This window comes from Schistosoma haematobium, chromosome 1 (genome assembly GCF_000699445.3).
Source record: "Schistosoma haematobium chromosome 1, whole genome shotgun sequence".
Lineage (NCBI taxonomy): Eukaryota > Metazoa > Platyhelminthes > Trematoda > Strigeidida > Schistosomatidae > Schistosoma > Schistosoma haematobium.
The window spans coordinates 24595801-24609770 of NC_067196.1; positions in this window are offsets into that span (position 1 = coordinate 24595801).

Here is a 13970-nt window from a genome sequence, read left to right on the forward strand (position 1 = left end):
CGGAGTACCTAGCTTATGTGTCCAGTATTTTAAAAAAAAAATTTAACATAACACGTATATATCAAAGGTAAAAGGTCTGGGGAGTTGTCGGTGAGGCGGAATGATGAAAAAAATTATTTTTAAGTAGATGCAGGGTGTGATTAGCTGCGTGGTTAGATTTTATCCTGCAGCCGAAACTGTCAACATCCTTGACTGACTAATCGGATGTGCCCAGCGAACCGTTTTAGTCATTTGTAAAGATTTATTATCTTTACATTTCGATTCCGTAATGGATTTGTCAGTTAAACGATCTAACAACACGTATGGTGGTTCATGATCTAGATAAGCCGGCTTTAGCCTATCAATACTTACTGTGTCGATGTTTCCATGTTTTTCTATCACGAAATATTTAGATTTTCTTGAGACGACTTTGAAAGGGCCTTCAAATGGACGACTGAGTGGTGCTTTTATTTTGTCACATCTTATCCAGACGTGCGTGCAATTGCTTAGGTCTTTAGGTATATATACGGCGCGCGATTGTTCACGAGTATTAATCGGCTTAATTTTAGACATGTGGTCCCGTAGTTGATCTACATAATTTTCTAAATTAAGTTTTTGACTGTTAGTATTAGGGTTAACAAATTCACCTGGTAGTCTCAGAGTTGTTCCGAAAACCAGTTCCGCAGCTGAACACTGTGCATCAGTTTTGACAGATGTTCGTATTCCCAACATAACTAACGGTAGGAATTCTGTCCACTGATTGGGGTTTGAGTGAGATATAAGGGCGGTTTTTAGCTGACGGTGAAAACGTTCTACCATCCCATTAGCCTGAGGATGATATGCAGTGCAGCGTATCCTATTGGAGCCTAGAAGTTTAGCCAAGTTATTAAATAGTTCGGATTCGAATTGCGCTCCTCTATCCGTCGTTATTGTTATGGGTGTACCGAAAATGGTTACCCAGTTCTGCATGAAGACTTTGGCTACTGTTTCCGCTGTGATGTCTGCTATCGGGATGGCTATAGGGAATCTGGTAAATCGATCTATGCATGTAAAAAGATAATTAAAACCGTTTGAACGTGGTAAAGGACCTACCAAGTCGACATGCACATGGGCAAAACGTGCATCTGGTTGCGAGAAAACACCTATGGGTGAATTTGTGTGACGATTAATCTTTGGTTGTTGACATGCTGAACACTCTCTAACCCATTTGTGTACATCCTTCTGTAAATTCGGCCATATATATCTGGCATTGATTAGTTTTGTTGAAGCTTTCGCGCCAGGATGAGACAAAGAATGAAAGTTATTATATATCAACTTTCGCATATTTTTGGGAACGAAAGGTCGCGGCATTGCCTTGGTCGTGTCACAATAAATTAGAATACCATCGATAGGTGATGGGAATTGTTTTAAATTAAGACTTGAATTGTTTGTTTTAAGTAGGTTTTGCAATTCTAGGTCCTGCTCTTGTTCGTGTCTTAACGTCTCGAAGTTTACTGTAGACTGCTGTAGCACGTTCATTTCTAGTCTGGATAAAGCATCTGCCGCCTGATTGTCCTGACCTTTGACATGTCGGATATCGCTTGTGAACTGTGATATATAGTCAAGGTGTCGGACTTCTCGAGGTGAGTATTTATCGGCTCTCGCTTTTAATGCATTCGTTAGTGGTTTGTGATCCGTAAAGACTATAAATTCCCTACCTTCTAACATGTGTCGGAAGTGTTTAATGGTCAGGTAGATTGCAAGAAGTTCTCGCCCGAAGGTAGAATACCTTGTCTCAGCTGGAGCGAGTCTTTTCGAGAAGAAAGCAATTGGTTTCCAGGCGTTTTTAACCAGTTGGTTAAGTGTACCGCCTACTGCTTTATCTGAAGCATCCACCATCAAAGCAAGTGGGGAAAGAGAATTCGGATATATCAACGTAGTTGCTTGAGCCAGTTTATCTTTAAGCTGTTTAATAGCTTCGATGGCGTCAGAAGACAGTTTGAATTCTTTTGGTTTTCCTTTGAGTGAATCTGTCAAAGGTTGCATTAATTGTGCACAACCTGGTATGAATCTACGATAGAAGTTAGTTAGACCTAGAAAACTTCTCAGTTGTGTTAGAGAACTAGGTATGGGGTATTGTTTGATGGTGTCTACTTCTTTTTTGATCGGTTTAATCCCTTCTGGGCTTATTGTGTGACCGAGAAATTCTAAAGTTTGAACACCGAAAACACAGTTACTTTGATGTATGTTTATTCCATGTTCATCCAGTCTTTTCAACACTGTTTGTACATGTTGTTCGTGTGATTGCAAATCGGGGCTGGCAATTAACAAGTCGTCTATATACCCGTGCGCAAATGGCATATCTCGAAGTAGGTTATCTATGAATCTTTGAAATGTCTGTGCCGCATTTCTCAGGCCGAATGGCATGCGTACAAACTCGAATAAGCCAAAGGGTGTAGTAATAGCTGTCTTGGGAATATCTTCATCAGCCACCGGGATATTGTGATATGCCCTGACTAAATCAATTTTAGTGAATATGTTCATACCCTGTAAACCGTTTGTGAAATCTTGGATATGAGGTATTGGGTACCTATCTGGTACGGTTTGACGGTTTAGGGCTCTGTAATCCCCGCACGGTCGCCAGTCACCTTCATTCTTCTTTGGGACCATATGCAAAGGGGATGCCCATTGACTATCAGAGGGACGGATAATACCCAATTGTAGCATATAATCAAACTCGGCCCTAGCGATTTTGAGCTTATCTGGTGCTAGTCTCCTGGGTTTTGCAAAAACCGGTGCACCTTCGGTTTTGATAGTGTGACTTACTTTTAGTTTGTCTTTAGAAGGCTGTGGGTTTGGTTTAGTTAAGTTTGGAAATTCCGCGAGTATATCTTGGAATTTCGCTGTTGTTACTGGAGAAGTTTTAATCAAGTTAAGAGAGCTGATGTGACTTTCTTTGCCTTTTGTGTAATACGAAGTTTCTTTTAGTGTTAATCGCCGTTTCTTGGTGTCAACTAGAAATTCGTATCTCTCTAGAAAGTCCATCCCCAGTATTGCCAGATCTAAGTCGGCTACCGTGAAAACCCAAGGGAATCGCCTCCTGAACCCCAAATCTAGGGTTAAAGTTTTCTGCCCAAATGTCGCGATTTTAGTTTTATTTGCAGCTTGAAGTGTAATTGATGATGTTTCTCGACTAATCTCAGTTTTATTTTGAGGGATGATGCTAAGAGCAGCGCCAGTATCCACCAAGAAATTCAAGCCAGAGTTTCTGTCTCTAACATAAAACAAGCGACTGTTTAGGCGCCCCTCCTCAGTCATCGTGACCTGGGGAGGGGTTACTCGTTTCCCGCTGCCTTAGGATTATGCTTAGTCCAGGCGCATGGTTGCATGCACTTGGTTGAGTTGACACCAAACTTCCAGTGGTACCAACAAAACTGCCCAGATTGTCTGGACATTTGTGACCTGTTTTGTGACTTGGCTCGTGGTCGTTGTGGTGACCTGCTCCTGTTTCTATGACCCATTTGCATTCTGGTGACAGCCTCAGTGAGACTCTTAACACTCGCAATGAGTCCTTCTATTACGGGGTCTTTTGCTGATTCTACTTTTTGTGTGTGATTTATTGTGCCTGATCCAGTTGGAGGACCTCTTTCCATTATTCTGTCGGCTATACGCGCTAAATGAGATAATGAGGTTTCAGGATCTTGTGCATCCAAACAGTGTTGGACGTAGCATGGGAGAGCTTGTATCCATCCTTGTTTTAGGACTGCTTCACCCACTGTGTTATCACCCACCAAAACTTGGAGGTGACGTAAAAACTGTGACGGCGACCGATCACCTAGTGTTTCACCTTGAAAAAGTCTTTGAATTCTTTGACTATCTGATAATGATAAACGGTTCATTATCTCTCGTCTTAAGATGGTGTATGGTTGTGGTGATGGTGGATCTAAAATCAAGTCACGGACTTCTTTGGCGACTGAAGGAGGAAGGATAGAACACAAATCTCTATAGCGAATCCCTTCAGATTTGATATTGTGTCTCGTGAAATAATGCTCTAGTTGAGCAAACCACAACTCAGGATCACTACGATCAAATTCTGGAAGTCGGGATTTCGTAGTCATAACAGTGTCTATCTCCACTGGTGACAAATCATCCAGATTATGGGTTTCTATTGAGTCTGACATGAGGTATGTGACAAATATAGCAATAAAGTAAGCACAAAAAGTGGTTACTATAACACGAATAACTTAAGATAATACGGAATAAACTAGTTATATACTCAAATTAGTTTACGGATAATCAGGTCTACTTTTACGATTAAGTAAAAAAATGTTAATAACAGAAATGGGGTTAAATTTGTGTTCAAAAAGGGCTCACCAATTTCGTGTCTATAGGTAAGCCTCGTGCTATTGATAGAAGAAACCAGACAAGTAGTGAATAGGTCTTTATTTCGATCTTAGCGCAGTCACAGTGGAGCGTGGGATTATCTGTTCAGACAAACAAAGGCTCTCAACATTCAATATAAGATAATAGGGAATATAACGCTTATAAAAAATGAGGAAGTGAATGAGTACTTGAACAATACTGTTTTGGCATATGCTTGGTTGTTTGGGATCAACTCTTAACCAACCAACCTGAGCTGTTACAACATAAACATATTTGTATTTATTCAGATGTTTTGGACGACATCTTAGAGTTAGACAGTCGATAAAGTCATTTGAAAACTTAAAACACACAAACGAAGATCGACACCAGTTTATGTTTACAAACGTAGCTACACCGCCACCACACCTCTTTTTATTGTTCGATAGATCCTGATGATAAATTTTAAAATCACGTAGTGATACAAGGCAGTCATCCTGTAAATCATTCAACCAAGATTCTTGAATTGTGATGACACCACAATTACGATACGTATTTTGACTAAGTAGGAATTGCAGATAGTCCACTTTGTTGATTAGTGATCGGCAGTTAGAATTTAGTAGCTCGGGAATTGACATACGATTAATGTTCATTCTCTTTAACGCATATTGCCAACCACCACGATGCCTTTTATAGTACTTTTTCGTAACTTGTGCAGCAGAAGGTCGTAGGCTTTTCATAAAAGCGCCTGAATAGGTTATGCGAATGATGGACATAATTATAAATTAAAACAAATGAAAACAGATAACTTGTTGAAATAATCAGATGGCAAAAACAGGTAGCCCAGATATTAAAGCAGGCCGCCGAATGGTAATACATTAGACTGTCTTTTGAGCACTGAGTTTGTCTAAATCTCCTTACCACATTTACGTGAAAGAGGACCAATGCAAGGGAAAGTGATGATCTAGTAAGCACACAGACGACATTTAGATTCACAAATGGTTGTAGTCCACAACAAACTACACTACGTAAATGGAAAATCAGGAAAGCTCAGCTGTTGGAACAACGATAAAATATTCTTGTTACACTTAGTTGTGACGAATGAAAAAAGATTGTTCGAACGACTGCTTCAAACATTGCGGAAGGGAACAGTTTCTTATCAAGGGGACAACATGGTCTGAGGAAAGGCTTATCCTACTTGACAAATTTGTCACTGACAGAGAAGACTGGGTTGCGAATAAACATAGAAATATTCCAGTAAATGTAATTTTCTTAGATGAAAGGAAAGAGTTCAACGAGATCTCTCATCTGGATCTGAAATAACAATATGAGAAATTTGGGATCCACTATGAAATCACAAACTCTATAGGTGACTCTCCCAATAACATTAGGAAACGAGTACGAGTAAGTGAATTTCTATCAAAGAGAGAATCTTTAAAAAGTGTGGTTAGTCAAGGTGTACTTTTTTTAACTGTATGTGACTTACCAACTGTAGCAAAGTCATCTGTTCCACTTTTCGCAAATGAAACTAAGAGTTGGAGACCCATACACACCATTTCACATTGAATAATATTACGGAATGACCTAAATTCACTGGTATAATGAATGGGGAGTTGGTCACTGAAAGTTAACTCTAACAAAAATGTCATCTAAATAAATAACTGTGACGATTCATATGACTACACAATATGTGGATGTGTATTGCCTAAAGTAGTGGGCTATAAAGATCTAGGAGTCACAATAAGCAACGACCTTAATACTACGAGCAACTCCATGGCTGCCATTGCCAAAGGATTCAAGGCCTTATGGGCTGTTCATAAGTCGTTTGAACACTTGCATAAAAAGTTCTAAGGGTATTATACCCGACTTTTCGAGGTTGCTTTCGGACTATGTATTTCAAGAAGGGATTCCTTATTCCAAGCAAAAGGCTGATATGCTAAAACGAATTCAACGACAAGGGACTAAAATTGTAAAAATTCTCTCTGACCTATCTTATGAAGACACACTGAGAAACCTCAACCTATTTCCGTTACCTTACCACAGGTTACAGGGTGGTGAAATACTGTCTTGCCGTATACTGGACTGTGATTTCGCTATTAATATGTCTTATCTTTTGCTTTCATCTTGAACTGATCATTTAAGGTGACATTCTAAGAAAGCTCAAAAACCGAGATCTAATCTTTTACGTGTGGAGCTCCGTTTCTCGCATCTTCACCATGTTTGGAGATTGAATGCTTGGGGGGTTATCTCCTCATACTCGTACCAGATACACTTACATCCTGGTTCTGGAAAACTGCAATCTCCCTAAAGTCAACTTCACTGGACATGCGTACATTACAGGTGACAGCTCTACTGAAGCTCGGTTCTTTATCTTCTGAAGATCTGAGATTGTTCGAAAACGTCAAATCAGAAACTCGTTGGAGAAATAGTCAGACTCCGTTGCGCTTAGACTGCACATTCGTAAACAAATAATTCCTACTCGACAACTCAGTCTTGTCTTCCCTGGAATAAAGTGGTCACGCCATCATAGCTTTCAATCTTATCTTCAAAACTAAACTAATACGTCTTACCAACAAAAGGCTCTGCAATTTCAAACGGTTGCATGTATCAGCTATACAAGACAATCTGCAACTGGTGGATTGGATAGCTCACCCTCAACTAGACGTGGACGCTCATTTGGATTTCTTGCTGCTCACGATCTTATGTACTACAAGTCAGTCTGCCTCGCAAACGGCCCTCAAAACCTATAAGCAACCTACATACATCAAGAATCACACTCTTCGTTTGCTAAGCCTCAGAAGGCACTATTAGGAACACCACTTGACGTAATGTTCTGACACCCACCAAATCGAAGCACGGCACCAGAAAACTGGAAACTGGCCCATACTACGCCGATTTTCGAAGGAGGTCGACAGAGCACAACTTCAAGCCACGGACCGGTAGCACTTCTCTCGATACCCTCAAAAATTATGAAGTCCCTGTTAGGCGACTACCCATGTGACTAATTACTATCCACACACTTTTTTTCGCCTCAATAGCGTCGTTTCGGAAAATGTCACTAGCACACAACCAACCTGCTGACCACGGTGGACAGATGGACAACCATCCTTCATTGAAAGGAGAAGGTTGACGTCATATTGCCTTGACTTCTGGAAATTCTTTGATAGAATCAGTCATATTTATCTTAACAATAAGTTCAAATGATTGGGTATCAAATCACCAATAACTGATTAACTTACTTCATATCTAAATAATCTACTTTTAAGGTCAGTGGTAACTTCACTTTTTCTGAGGCTATGATACGTCCTATTGGGGCCCCTAAAGGTTCATTACTAGGACCTCTTCTTTTCTTAATCTGTATAAATTACCCTCCGCAGCAGACATTGTCAGATTTATTACTTTTCACTGGCGGTGTGAAACCCTGGAGAAAAGTTTACAACCAAGATGATCAACTGGCACTTTTAAAGGGTCTGGCTCAACTTGAAGGTTTGGCAGACAACAGAGTACTTGGCTTTAATACTTCAAAGTGTAAAGCAGTCTATTTAAGACATGTTGCAGACCATGAATAAAACTTAGTTAACTCCTCTCTAGAGGCAACCTAGGTTAAAAAGAGGTCCAGGCTGTTTGGCATCTAACGATCTGATGTCTTACGCTAACTTCAACAAAGATGCCTTCCAAGCAAACCTTTCACTGGTAACGTTGAAGCGCATTTTCGGCCAGTTCGACAGAAGAACCTTCTACACGATCTTCAACAATTTTATGCTACCCATTTAGCGTATGGGAACACAATGTCACTCCGAAAGGATTAGAATACATCGGAACGTATTCAACGACGAACCATACAATCAGTTCAAGGACTCGAATTCAAGTCTTATGAAGAGTACCTCCAATCAATGAACCTTTACCCACTAGAGTACAAGTGTCTTAGATGTGACCAAACAACTTACAGCATCCTAAACACTACTGGGCATCTCCTTAAGTATTTACTTAAGCTTAGCCTTAACACCAAGGAGCTAAAGACATAACACAGTAAAACGGACTGTATCCACACTTTCTACTCCTAACGAGTAGTTAAATGCTTAAATCCACAGTCGACTGAGCTAGTCTAATCGACTTCTCAGAGGGTTTTTTAAAAGGAAACTTGACATATTCTTAAGGACTAGGGACAGTATCTCGCTATAATTCACTGTTCTTTTCTCTTTTATCGTTAAATAAATTTAGGTTCTTACCTGAAGGCATCGGGGGTCCATTGCTACTAGATACGGAGGCCCGTTAAGCAAAAGCTTCTTCTATCCTGCCAAAAACTATTTGAGTAATGAATTACAGGAATCATCTACCCGAACACGTGATATCAACACCTTCCTCTGGTAAATACAGGGTGAGGTCGGATCTTTACAGTAATATTAGCCGCAAGGATCAATACAGGTCAACTGACCTACTGTCCTTACTCACCTTTAGAACTAGTGACATGATATATGATCAGTTTAAGCCTCACCCAAATGTGTGGAGAGCCAACATATCAGCCATTCAGGAGTGCGCTTCCAAGACAGATTGGTTAGTAGATACTAGCTCAATAGTTGAAGAACCAGTGTTTATATTTAAAGGCAAGTTTAGTTTAGTTACTTCCTCGTTTATGCCGTGCCTAGTACTACAGAATAACTGTTCATCACCGATAACTAAACAAGTCAAGAAACCTCTTACGTAGGTAAAAGCACTGGAATATGTTCATAGCTACTGGTTTAGAACAGCTCAGATCTAGTTATTGTAAGACTGGGGATGCTTGTGAAACGTTGATAAGTAAGAATAGACAGTCATATGAAAAACAACTGATTACGGATTGTAAAAATAGTCACAAACTGTTATTCTTGTATATAAAAAAACGAGCTAAGAGAGGCGGTGGAATTCTACCACTTTTGGTACAAGAAAATCCGTCAATATTGACATGCGATGACATCGAAAAGACTAAAGTTTCACCGGAATATTTCAGTAACGTGTTTTCTGTCAGCAATGAGGAACGACCAACGATTGATTGTGATTGTGGCAGCCTGTCGATGGACCCTGTCGTTATTGAGAAAGGTGCTGTCTTAAGACTACTCCAGCATCTCAAGCCTGCTAAATCCAATGGTCCTGACAATATTCATTCTAGGGATACGAAATCCCCATCGGTTGTAATTTCTGAACACATAGTCATACTGTTTGGTGTAATTTTATACATCAAAGTAAAGCCTTTGATAAAGTCTCCCATTCGGGTTTTAAATCAAAACTAGAAAGTTTTGAAATCCATTAAAACGTTACAGACTGGATAAGTGACTTTCTCTATGACTGGAGACAGAGGGTAGGGGTAAATGAGGCTCTCTCAGCGTAGGAACCTGTAAACAGCGGAGTTCCCCAAGGTACAGTCGGTTCTCTTCTGTTTTTACTTCATGTAAATGAATTATCAACTGTAGCAAAGTTATCCATTCTACCCTTCGCCGATGACATAAAGACTTGGAGTCCCATACACAGTATGACAGATAGAACTGTATTACAGAATAATTTCAGTTCATTAGTGGCATGGATGGTCACTAGAAGTGGATTTGTAGAACAATGGTCTACTATGATATTAGTACTGCTCTAATAATAGACCTAATCCTACAATTGTAGATTTGTCATGATATAACTGCCTACTCTATAAGATCTTACGTGGAAGTCACACCATCCACTACACCAACTCACTTTATCGTATCAATTACCAATACATGATGAGGAACAAGGTTAGGCTAGAGATAGAACAATATATTTAATATGACTAGGAGATATAAGGTAATATTCAGCAGGGACCACGCCTGTATGGCCGAGCCATGCCATTCGATCAACTCCAATTCATTCAATTAACTGTTCCTGCCTTTTCCATCGTTAGGTATTTCTCCGCGTTAAATATTGAATATCTGTTTTCCGAGTTGTCTTGTGTTCAGCTTTGAAGATTGTGTGGTTATGGTCCAATGCCACTACAGATTCTAACAAGAGTGTGGTGATGCTATTAAATAACTACACAATACGTAGATCTGTATTACCCAAAATAATCGACTGTAAAATTCTAGGAGTCATAATAAGCAGCGATCTCAAAACGAGTAACTGTAAGGCTATTGCTGTTGCTGCTGCAAAAGACTATTGGATTCTATGGGCTATTAGTATGTGTTTTCAACATTTGGACGAAGAAATGTTCAAATTATTATGTCCGCCTTTCGTGAGACCGCATTTGGAGTATGGGATTCAAGCAACGAGTCCTTGCTTTAAGTATGAGGAGGATATGCTGGAAGGAGTCCAACGATGGGGGACCAAAATGGTAAAACGTCTCCCTGGTCTATTTTATGAAGATAGACTCAGAAATCTCAACTTATTTCCGTTATCTTACCGCAGAATACGAGGTGATCTAATATTGGCTAATCGTATACTGGACGATAAGCTCGGTATTAATATGTCTCATATTTTCCTTCCGTCTAGGACTAATCATTTTAGGTGACATTCCAAGAAAGTTCAAAAACCGAGATCAAATCGTTTACGTCTGGAGTTTCGTTTCTCTCACTGAGTAGTGAATTACTAGAATTCTCTACCGGAACAAGTAATATCAGCACCTTCCGAGGTTGGATCTGCACAATGTTACACACTGCAAGGATTAATATAAGTCAACGCACCTACCCTTATTACTGAGGACTGGTTTTTTTTGTTTTTCACGTATAGACTAGTTTCAGTTTATATCACTCGTTTTGTCCATTTTTGTCCGTTTTCAGTGTGCTTTTTAGTGTTTTTTTTAAAAGGTCCTAGGCTCTTGCAAGCATCTATAACATAATTTGCTTCAACACCGTCATGAAAAACTCATGCAAACGTCCGGGATGCCGTTTTGCTGTCACAACTGGCATGCAGTGCGACAACTGCAAAGGTTGGCTCCACGAAGCATGCACAGATCTGACAGCAACTGCTTACAACAGACTCAGCAAGTCAGAGCAAAAGTGGGTGTGTGTCACGTGCAACACAGACTCCGTAGTCTTGCTGAGTAACATCACTGTCCTACTGACAGGTCTTCGGAACAAGTTGTCAGTTAACTTGGAAAACGATAGTAAAAAAACTGATATACAAACAAGAGAGTGCAACGGACTCAAAAACAGGGATATCGATAGGTATTCCATCGATGGAGCATCCATCCACACTAACGACGACGTGTCGAGGCTCAGTACCATCATTACGTCGACGGTACTGAACTCCCTAGGCAAACTCGGGTCTCCCAGCTCAGGGTCCCCGAACACAACAGTGGTTGCCAAAAACCCTGCATGTGATTCGACCCACGTTAAGAGAGCCCAAAAGAACCAGGCATCACCGCCTAAGCCGAGCAACCCAAGAGTTGCTGCACGGAAAATAACTGGTAATTTAGTCGCACAGTCTACCCCCAAGACTGTTCGTTCGGTCAATAAAGAGCCCATGATTCATAAACGCACACTGACCTCCAAACAACAAGTTACTAAACCTGAACCCATCGTGAAACCTGGTAAATTAACAACAGTTCGTGACGATTCTCTCATTATCATGAACCTCGTTGACAAGCCTGATCTTCCTCTCAGTCTGCAGGACAAAAACGACAGGATGCTCTGGGGTGAATTGAACAAGAAGCTCGAACTTCCTAGAATAGAGCCTTTGACGGTCACCCGGCTCACTCGAGGAAAGGATTCTAAGCATCTAAATCACCCGAGGCTTCTCCGAGTAACACTTAAGGCTGCTACCGACGTAGAGGACGTCTTGCTAGCAAGCCACTTGCTGAAATCAGATGGTAACGTAAGAATACTGCCCGACATACCGTACTCTGAGCGCAGTATCATACGAAACGTCCCTAAAGAATCTCGTGAGAAGTTTTTCCGCGGAAGAAACATAATTGTCCAAGGTATACCGGAAAATGCAGACCCTACTCAATCAAATTCTGACATCAGGGAATGGAAATTCATCAAACAGTCCTTGAGGCTCAAACACATACTGACTCAGCATGTGACGAGACTAGCCAAGAAGGACAGTGACCCTAGACCCCGTCTAATGAAGATAACCTTCCCATCTTCCCACATGGCGGCTGCAGTTCTGGAAGCATTTCGTGCTAATAGACGTCGATTGCCACCTGGAATCCACATGCACCCGGATAGGCCATACGAAGTTAGGACCAAGAACAAAGACAAGTTGGAGCTGACCATTCCACTTGTGGACTGTCTAAACGATAAAAAAAAACGTGCAAAGGACAGGGCCTACCACCTCGGCAAACCTCACATAGGTGGGCTACCTGTCCATTCACATAAGGTTCATACAGAAAAACAGGACGAAGCTCACGCGTTCCAAATTGAAAGCATAAACTGCTTATATATGAACGCCGCGAGTCTTCCAAACAAACTGGATGAACTACGTGAACTTAGCAACGCTAATAAGGCCCATCTGATAGGAATATCTGAAACCTGGATATCTTCTCAGTTCTCGGACCAAGAGTTAACATTACCTGGGATGACTTTGTTCCGCAACGACAGAAAAACAGGAATTGGGGGCGGAGTAGCCATATACATAAGCTCTTGCTTGGAGGTGCACCAGGTTCACAACCTCGAGTTTAACAATCTTGAGGAATCCATATGGTGCTCTGTAAGATTGTCTAGTACTTCCAGGTGTCTAGTCGGAGTCATTTACAGGAAGCCAACTGCCGACACCGAGTACGATAGTCGTATGCTGGAAGGACTATCCCGCTCTATCCGTCTCGGTTTCACACACATCCTGATTCTAGGGGACTTTAATCTCCCTAGAGTCAACTTCGCGGAACACACGTACACTGGAGGCGACAACTCAATTGAAGCTCGGTTCTTCAACCTCATCGATGACTTGGGCTTATATGAAAATGTGAGGTCGGCAACTCGTTAGAGAAACAGTCAGACACCATCGCGCTTAGACTGTGTATTCACTAACGAAGAATTCCTAGTCGACAACCTCTCAATCCTGGCTCCTCTGGGAAAAAGCGATCATGCCGTCATAGCCTTCAGTTTTGTCATCAAAACTAAGCTAAGGTATCCCAACAATAATTTGCGTTGGAATTTTAAACGGCTGAATGTGCCAGCTCTACATGACTATCTACAACAGGTGGTTTGGGATGTTCACCCTCAAATCGATGTGGATGGTCATTGGGACTTCTTACTGCACACGCTCTTATGTGCTACAGACCATTCAGTTCCTCAAACGGTTCCCAAAAGCTTCAAGCCACCTACAGTAATCAAGAACCGTACCCTTCGCCTCCTAAGCCGCAAACGGCACTGTTGGGCGGAATACAAACGAACTAATAACGATGGAGCGTATAGGCAATACAAACATATCAGGAACACATGCACGAAGGCTATAAGAGAAGACAGACTTCAGTACCAAACAAAGCTTATGGACAAATTCGCCTCTAACCCTAGAAGCCTATTCCGTTATGCAGCCTCTCTTCGTCAAGCCAAAACAGGAGTTTCTCAACTGCTAGGTCTTAACGGCCCGACCAACAACGATGGCGACGCCGCTAACCTTCTGGCGGCCCATTACTCTCAAACATTTCAACCGGCTGACATCAACTTTATTGACGACAGTCTCATCTCCAACTCCACAGGACTTTCTGAAGTGGACCTAAG